Here is an 8,860-nt window from a genome sequence, read left to right on the forward strand (position 1 = left end):
TTTTTTTATTTTTGTTTGATAAATATCGATTATATTTTTTAGAGACTCCTGCCACGCACGAGCCTGATCGCATCGGTATTTTGATGCACTCATTTTATATTAGTTAGGATGATTTAAATACAAACTCCAACATGTACGAATAATTTGTTCTAGATAAAGCACCATCAATTGACTGTAATTCAAATACTGCTTCAGTATCTTTTTGTAATTCAGCTGTTACCGGGTGAGGCGATTCAATTGATAGTCCAGCTATAATTACCCTAAATTTCATTGGACTAATTACTGTTAATCTGTATATGCCAGCAACAGATGGAATATATTTTATTGTATTATCTGTTCTTGTCCACGTTACAGATGTAGATGATGATACCACACGAACCACTTCATCGAGTAATTTTTTAATTTCTGAGTATTTTATAGTGATTGCAGGTGATCTACCAAAAAATTCAATAGTTATTTTGTTTAGCTCTAACGTATTTCTTCTAAAACTTGTAAAAGCTGCGAATGCATTTAAATGTTGATCGTATTCTTCACGTAAAATACCTAATTTTAAATTTACATCATCGACGTACTTTTTTGTTACAGCATCCTCATCTGCTGTTGGATCTCCTAGTGAAGATATTTTGTTTTTGCCCATATTGAGTTCTCCTAACATTGTATCGCCAGTAATTTTTACACGATTATTAATTTTTGCATTAATATTGTTTTATTCTCCATCATATACTGATATATCGATTTTTTGACGCGCTAAATTATTTGTAATTCTAATATCTTCATTTGTCTTTTTGATGGCATCATCATTTTTTTAGTATTATCACAGATAGTACTAAAATCACGTAAGTGAGTACTGTATTCACGTAGGTGAGTATCGTATTCGTCTCGTTTGATTATGTCGCCTATCTTAACGTTGCTGGTTTTTAATTTTCCATGTTGATCTTGAAAAATAGCAACCTCGTCAGGTCCTACTACCGCTATCGATAAGAGATTATTTATGTAATCTTTTGTTGCATATTTAGATAAATCAATATCAACAGATTTTTTTCTCATGTGCGATGAGAGAGATCTACCCAAAATATCAACCATTATTTATACCTGATTGATCTAATTTATTTGACGTGTACTCGTGGACTGTTTTATGATATGGTTTGTTATATTTAGATATCGCATCGAGTATATTAATCGCCTCATCGCCGCAGATCGGAGGATCAGTTAGTGCTTGTGTTGGTAAGGTAGAATACCATGCTGGTATATTTAACTGAGATATGTAATTAAGAAACTCACGAGGCGGAGCTAATCCATATGAGTCGGCGTAGATAACCTCGTGTGGATTTATCGCGTAGGCAACCCAGTGAGTACCTGGACCGGTGTTTTTATCGAGATTTATGATTCCCGTTTCATATTTATTGGGACGAGCTGGTAATTGATCTCGCATGAATACTCCACTTAAAAATTTTATTTTTTGTTTTTTAGCAGCGTTAATTAGATCTAAATTTGACATCGGTGTTATTTCACTAATCGAAGACCTTTCCCGTACCATGAAGGGGGTGTTCCTGGTAGACGATAACCTCGACCTTTTTTTTGCCGTATCTTCCACCGACTATCTTATTTACGGCTAATCCTCCTAATGATCCAACAGCGCCCAATGCAACGGCTTTTGCTATAGCTGGTGCAGCCGCGGCGGCTATCGCGGGTAACGCAGCGGCCTTTGCTGCGATTAGCGCTGGTATCGCAGCTAACAACGGGAAAAATCCACCTGTTTTTACCATATCTTTAATGGCACCAGCGGATAAATTAACCTGAATTCCTTTGTTACCTGATTTAGCTTTACTGAAACGTGCTAGCTGTGTTTTAGTTAGAGATAGCTTATTTGGTCCTCCTTGAATTTGATCATGTTTCAACGTTAATTTTGTCCCGCAGGTTTTTGTGATACTCGATTGTAATTTTTTTATCTGACCCGGAGTCAGAGTTACGCTAACGTGCTCGTATGGCATCTTTTTATAAATAAAACGATTGATTTAAATCACATTTTCTCCACAGGAGCGTCAATAATTCTCACACGACCACTAATACCCTCAAGAATCATGGTTCTTTCGCTGAGTATAACAGCTATAGCTCTAAAATTATGAGTATCTGGATGAGCTGGATCAACTGGGTTAACTATTCTGGCTTTAAAATGTATATCAACAACAGACTGTTTTACTAAATCAAGATGTGTCAGTGAAAAATAATAAATCGGGTATAATCTTTTAAAATCTAATTGAGATATTTGTAATCCGGTGTCTATATTTTGATCTCGTCCCATGAAGCTCCATAATCGATGACTGCTATTTCATTATGATCATAATCCAGTGAAATTTCTTCAATTGGTTCTTGGTGCCCATTTATTCTCAGTGAAATTTCACTAGCAATAAAATTATCGAAAATCATGTGACTTCGAAGTTGATTATTTAATCGATTAGCTCGCTGAAGAGCTATAAAGATATGTCTCGGTGCAGAAACACCCTGCTGTGATGCTATATGCCAGGTAAAATTACCGTTAATGTTACTGGGCATACTATCTGCAACTGTTGTTAGCCAGGATATTAATGATTTGACACCCTGGTCCATGAAAGATAATAATCTTTCTTCTTCGCCTATTGAATTTCGATCTATAACTTTATTATTAATCATTGGATGAATTATACAGCTTTCAGAATGAACTTCTCAATGTTTACCAATAATAAACATTTTGAACTGACTGTATGTATATCTTTATTTTTTGAGTATGAATTTAATATATGTGCTACGAGAAGTTGCCGAATTAACAATTGAGTCATAAAGCCGCAACATTGCCTTACTAAACATAATGTGTCCCAATGTTGTGCATGAGATTAATTATTAAACACAACCAATAGGCTTATTGCAATCTGTGGTGATGCAGCATTCCGTTACCTGCTCACCACACATTTCTTCAGTCCCGCGTTGGGATAAATATGAAGTCTAATTAATGCTTGTAAATGTACGTCGATAAAAAAGAAATTCTGCTGGTTAACATAGATAAGACGAAAATATAAAAAGAACATTATTGTAAATGTATTTTAGAACGATGGAAAAGATATTCCGTCAAAGTGGTACGTTCATGGAAAATCTCGGTGCACAATTGTTTGAGTAGCAGACTACTTGATAAGAAGGTTAAGCTTTACAAGGGCGATTTTAGATCCATTGATTAAAACATTCATCGAGATCCTGAGTCACTTTTCGACCTGTAGACAATGTGTGTGTGTGTGTGTGTGTGTTCAAAATGGGATTACAATCACCATAGAGAATCGGAACCTAGAACTTGTTTTTTTAAAAAAAAGAAATGATATCCTGAGTCACTGCTATCCTGAAGACAGTTTGTGTATGTGTGTGTATGTGTGTGTGTGTGTCTGTGGTGTGTATGTGTGTGTATGTTCGAAAAGGGATTGAAATCATCAAGAGGACTTGCAACCTTGCTCTCCATAGGCCGCTCAAGTTTCTGAACAAATGTATTATTGCAAATCGAACACTCGGATCTGCAAAAATATTAGTGGCCCCAGTGGGAGTCGAACCCACGATCTCAACTTTACAAGACTGGCTCTCTAAGCTGAGGTATGGAGCCATTGTCGTTTAATGTTACTTTTAAGTCAACCGAGGTATGGAGCCGCAGTTGTTTCAGAGAAATGTTGAGCCAAAACTGTTTTAAGAGCTATTTACAGACCGTACTATTCGCAAACTTGCAAAGTATATCTGATTTTGACTCTCATTTATATATTAGTCATGAATCTTGTCTAATCAAGATGCCAAAATCCGTACTCTGCCTGAATATTCATTAATGCAGATGTAAAATTTTATACATAAAGGCGATGGTGTTAGGGTTGACGGAGATAATGGTTTCGAAAAGTACCATTCATAACGACTAAATAATTTGGAACTATGTGGTTTACCATTTGTTTTCTAGACCGTCTAAATCATGGTAGCGGTTGAATACTAGAGAGTAAAAATTGGCTTCCTATTAGTTGAAAGAATTAAACATTTCTTAAATTAGTATAAACAAGTATTTGTTTATGTTTGTCAACGCAGTTTTCATGTTTTCCAAAAGACTATCCAGCAATGCAAGGACTTTTCACATTGTCAAAAAAAAAAACATTAAAATGTTGCAAATGTGACTTTTAGCTTTCTTGAAAATGAAAGTGTACTGGAAAGAAATCTGTAAGAAATATACGTTGAAAAAGTAATTGTTATCTTTCGTGTTTTCATTTGTCGAAATGTAAGATATGGAAATCCAACTTTCAAACTAATCAACATGCCGAAATCCGAAATGGGTAGAGCTTGAAAAGTAGTGATTGCTAAGTTTTAGCGATGCAGTAGCAAATTATTACAAAAAATTAGAACATCTACATTTTTAAAAACGTGTGTGGCTCCATGGCTCAGTTGGTTAGAGCGCCAGTCTAGTCAGAGGATTTATTTCACATGTTTTTGAAATGTCCTGAATTAAGCTCTTTTAAGAATTATATTGTATATATAGTTGAGATTCTTTTTAAAAATTGTAGAGTTGGTGTTCTCAATAGCACTTCTTTTGAACAAATGCTCATGATAGGATATAACAAAGAAACAAAATCAGTAAATAGTTATTTTTTGAACTACATTCTGAGCATTGCTCGATTGTGCATTTACAAAAGAAGAAACATTATGTCGTTATTAGGGAAACAAATAGACATCGAAAGATTGTTCCAATATTTGACTAGAAAATATATATTATATGCGTATCAACATTACAAAGACAAAAATCAGACTTTGATTACGAAGTATTTTGTAAAGGATAATCCTTTAATGAGAATAGAAGAGGATAAAGTGTTTATTACATTGTAGAATCATTGTTTTGTACTATAGCATTACAAAATAAAATTTTAGAATCATTGTTCTGTAATATAGCTTAACAAAATACTATTGTAGAATCATTGTTTTGTAATATAGCATTACAAAATACTATTGTAGAACCATTATTTTGTAATATAGCATTACAAACTACTATGTACATACTGACTGTATACTTTTAACTTATATACTGTACAAAGCGTTTTTTAAATAAAGAAAGAAAAAAAAAAAAAAAAAAGAGCGCCAGTCTAGTAAACTGAAGGTCGAGGGTTCGAATCCCTCTGGAGCCTCTCATTTTTAGTTTTGGAAGAACCTGTATGGAATCATTTGTTACTAGCCGTGGGTCGCAGATTCGTTACGTCCCACATAAAATAAATTCATTTCTAACTAAACGAAATAGTGTTTGTACAAGTGCCGATAAGTAGAACATGTTAGCTAGATCAAAGAACCATTATACATTTCGTTACGTGACCTGCTGGGTATTCAGTACAGGGATTTGCACGACGTTCACAAGAACTGACGCGAAATTAAACGCTGTTTGATATGTTTAAATCAGGCACATTTATGTGCGACATACATAACCCGAGATCATTATTCCTAATTTGATTGTAACAAGGGGTTTGATTTGATCATTTCCGTTCAGCTGCATCGAGTCAGATAGCTGGGCATTATATATCTTTTCACGTAACTAAATATGCCAAAGGTTGAAGAGGAATGAAGCGGATCAATAATTCTTGGCAAACGAAGATGGTATTGCGTGCGTCCTTTTGCGGCTTGATTTAAGATGTCGAGTGTTTCCATCTTTGTGGCTCAAATTTACCTCATTGCTATGTATACATGTGTTAGAGTTTAAAGGCACTTCCGCACAACAATACCTGTATGATGGCAGTCTAAAGTAATGTTCTCTCCTCGCTGTGGAGAAAAACGCTTTAAATCTATTCGACGTCTTTTGTTTTAGACTTATGTAGCGAATTTTCGGTAATTTTACCGTGTCTTTTAGCCAGGCGACTTTATATCGGCACATCAGAAAGATCACATCGTAATTAATTGTGAGAGAAATACACAAATTACATTACCGTAATTAACAACAGGCCATATTATTAGCTGCTACTAAGACAAACAATTGTCGTTTACATTGAAAACTTTAATATATATGACTTTATCTGACTGACTGATAAAAGTGGCGATTATGGTAATACCATTTGTTGCGACTGGTCATACAAAGCAACAGAAAGAAGCAAAACCAACACGCTTTTTTAAAGTTAACAAATAATTTAATCATCAGAGTTATCAATGAAATGTGAGAGGAACTTACATTATTATGATGTGAATCCAAAGTAATCTTGAAAGAATTATATTAAAATCCAAAAGAATGAAAAGTTCCATATACATTTCAGAAACGGAAATGCATAATATTATACAGTACTCCAAAAATTGAACAATTTCTATTTCCACCGAACAGTCCCAGCAAATGTTTTATCCTCTTAAATAATATCTAACTACAACATAAAACATGTATGCAGACTTGATGTTACAACATAAACACAAGAAATAAGAATGACTCTCAGGTAAGAATGAATCTGATTGGTCAGTTCTCACTTTATTACGACTATATGTCAGTATGTACCCTAAGTGACATATCTTACTACTCAATCTAATATTTCAAAATACCTATTCATGTGACCTAACTAAAAATTTACTAAATTCTTCAAGGATACCACATGACCGATCTGTCCCATGCAATTATAAAAGGATGAATCTCGCAAACATATTTACTAACAATTTTATTATTAGTAACTGTCAACACATATACAAACATCTATTTGTAGATCCTGTTCAATCCTGAGCTCCTTAATATTTTAAAATACAACCAATGCACGTAAAATGTCAGATTTAGGTAATCACTACAATTTACAGTCATGAATAAAAATTGCAAATAAAAGACACTATACTAGGAGTTACACAAAATATAAACATAACACATCAGAACATGATATATACTCAGGCGCTGTCAGATCGTCACATGGGACACTGAAGATATGATTTTAATAGGATTTATTCAAATGTATGCTGTTTAAACGACCCTTGCACATGTATTTGTAAAGTTACTCACCACTAACAGCAATGATTGCAATAATTTGAATGGACGACGACATTTGTGCTAAGACATATAGATCAGGTTGTTTGAAATAGCTTGGAAATGTTCTGGACTTGTTCAGCATTAACTGAATTCATTTTAGCTAGCATACAATATTGGTTTTCCAGTGTTTATTAAATACTTATTAGTAAATACTACAATATAATGACGGTAACTTATTGATGTTAGAAATATTTACAATGCATATTTAAAATCCTATAACACAAACAAATGTTGCAATAATCAATATGTGTACATACCGTCAAAATTCTACAATGTGTGTCCTTCCTTTGTACAAGTGTTGTAAAATACTAAATGAATCATCAGGGTGATATTGGCTTACTCCTTAATAACTTTAGGCAACCGTTTTCACTTAGTTTGTGACTATATAGGTAGTTGTCAATTTCAGCTTTTCATGAGACATGAATAGCTAAACAGCAAGGTCTAAGTGATTGGTGGTATCACGGCATAGGATATTTTCATTTAAGCATTATTAGGAGCTGAAAGAGTGTTTACGTTAAGAAGTGGTTGTTATGAAAGGTTAAGTGAATATATTCGTCAAAGTATCAGTGCTAAGTGATATACTTAAGTATATACTGAGATAACATGGCATTATTTTCAAGTGTTTTATTACTAGGGGCAGAACATAGATTAAAGGCTGAATAACGATAATGGTTACCTATGACATACACTGTTTGCAACGTATATGGTGGTGTGGTTTCACCGTCAAAAGCACAGTTTATGATATTTTGGAATTGATGGCTCCATAGCTCAGTTGGTTAGAGCGCCAGTCTCGTAAACTGGCGGTCGAGAGTTCGATTCCCTCTGGAGCCAATGTTTTTAAACTTTAAATAATCAAATCGTATCCGTTTCTTATGGGTTATAGTGGGAAAAGAAAAACTGATCTTTCAATATTTGTTAACTTTATATATATATATATATACATATATATATTGTTTTCACTTCTGCCTGCATAGTTATAAGTGCCATGTTTTTATATATATGCGTGGGCGATTTATCCACCACACGAGGAAAATATCTGGCAATGAATTCGAGTCGCATCAGTGCTGCACGTGCAGTTAGCCCAAATTCCAACGCCAATGGTAGACCAGCTAGCAATCAACGAAACGTCTCGAGTAATAAGGATAATAGTGATTAGCCCCTCGCAGCATTGGAAAAGAATTTCTAATAGGAGACTGTCAGTTTATGAAGTCTAGCCGAGAGGTGCGAATTTGTACGAGTTGAATCGACCAAATAAAAAACTAGTATGTGGCAGTTATCACTATGACTATACCCTCAAACACTGACATTTTTATTGTGTCCATACTTCATTTGTCTGCGTACATTCTCAACGAGGAAATAAAGTTAAGCGTAAACATAGTGGAACTTTTATCTCCAGTTTAATATATATACTACCCTGGTTAGCTCAACTCATCATATCTTTTATGTGAGACAGTTTGCAAATTAGTTTTTCATGTAGTTCATAAGCCAAATACACACTTTATGAAATGTAGATACAGGCGGCTCCATAGCTCAGTTGGTTAGAGCGCCAGTCTAGCAAACTGGAGGTCGAGGGTTCGAATCCCACTGGAGCCTCTCTGTTGTTTTATTTTTGGAAGAACCTGAAGATCTGACAGCTACCGCTTACGGGCCATCTTCTGAATGGGTCGCAGATTCGTTACGTCCCACGTACAAATTTTGCATATGTAACTAAATGAAATAGTGTTTTGTACAAGTACCGATAAGGAGAACATTTTAGCAAGATGAATGAACCATTACACATTTTGTTACGTGACCTGCTAGGTATTCAATGCTGCGATTTGCACAATGTCCACAATCATTGACACG

General features: G+C 34.5%; 2 non-coding genes across 2 annotated transcripts; both read left to right on the top strand.

Annotated features, from left to right (window-relative positions):
- Window positions 1-7,772: 7,772 nt before the first annotated feature.
- On the top strand, window positions 7,773-7,846 carry Trnat-cgu (transfer RNA threonine (anticodon CGU)). The gene has a single exon. It is a non-coding gene; the product is annotated as a tRNA-Thr (tRNA).
- Window positions 7,847-8,534: 688 nt separating this feature from the next.
- Trnaa-agc (transfer RNA alanine (anticodon AGC)) lies at window positions 8,535-8,608 on the top strand. The gene has a single exon. It is a non-coding gene; the product is annotated as a tRNA-Ala (tRNA).
- Window positions 8,609-8,860: the final 252 nt, after the last annotated feature.

This window comes from Sinohyriopsis cumingii, chromosome 6 (genome assembly GCF_028554795.1).
Source record: "Sinohyriopsis cumingii isolate HCF-2022 chromosome 6, ASM2855479v2, whole genome shotgun sequence".
NCBI lineage: Eukaryota > Metazoa > Mollusca > Bivalvia > Unionida > Unionidae > Sinohyriopsis > Sinohyriopsis cumingii.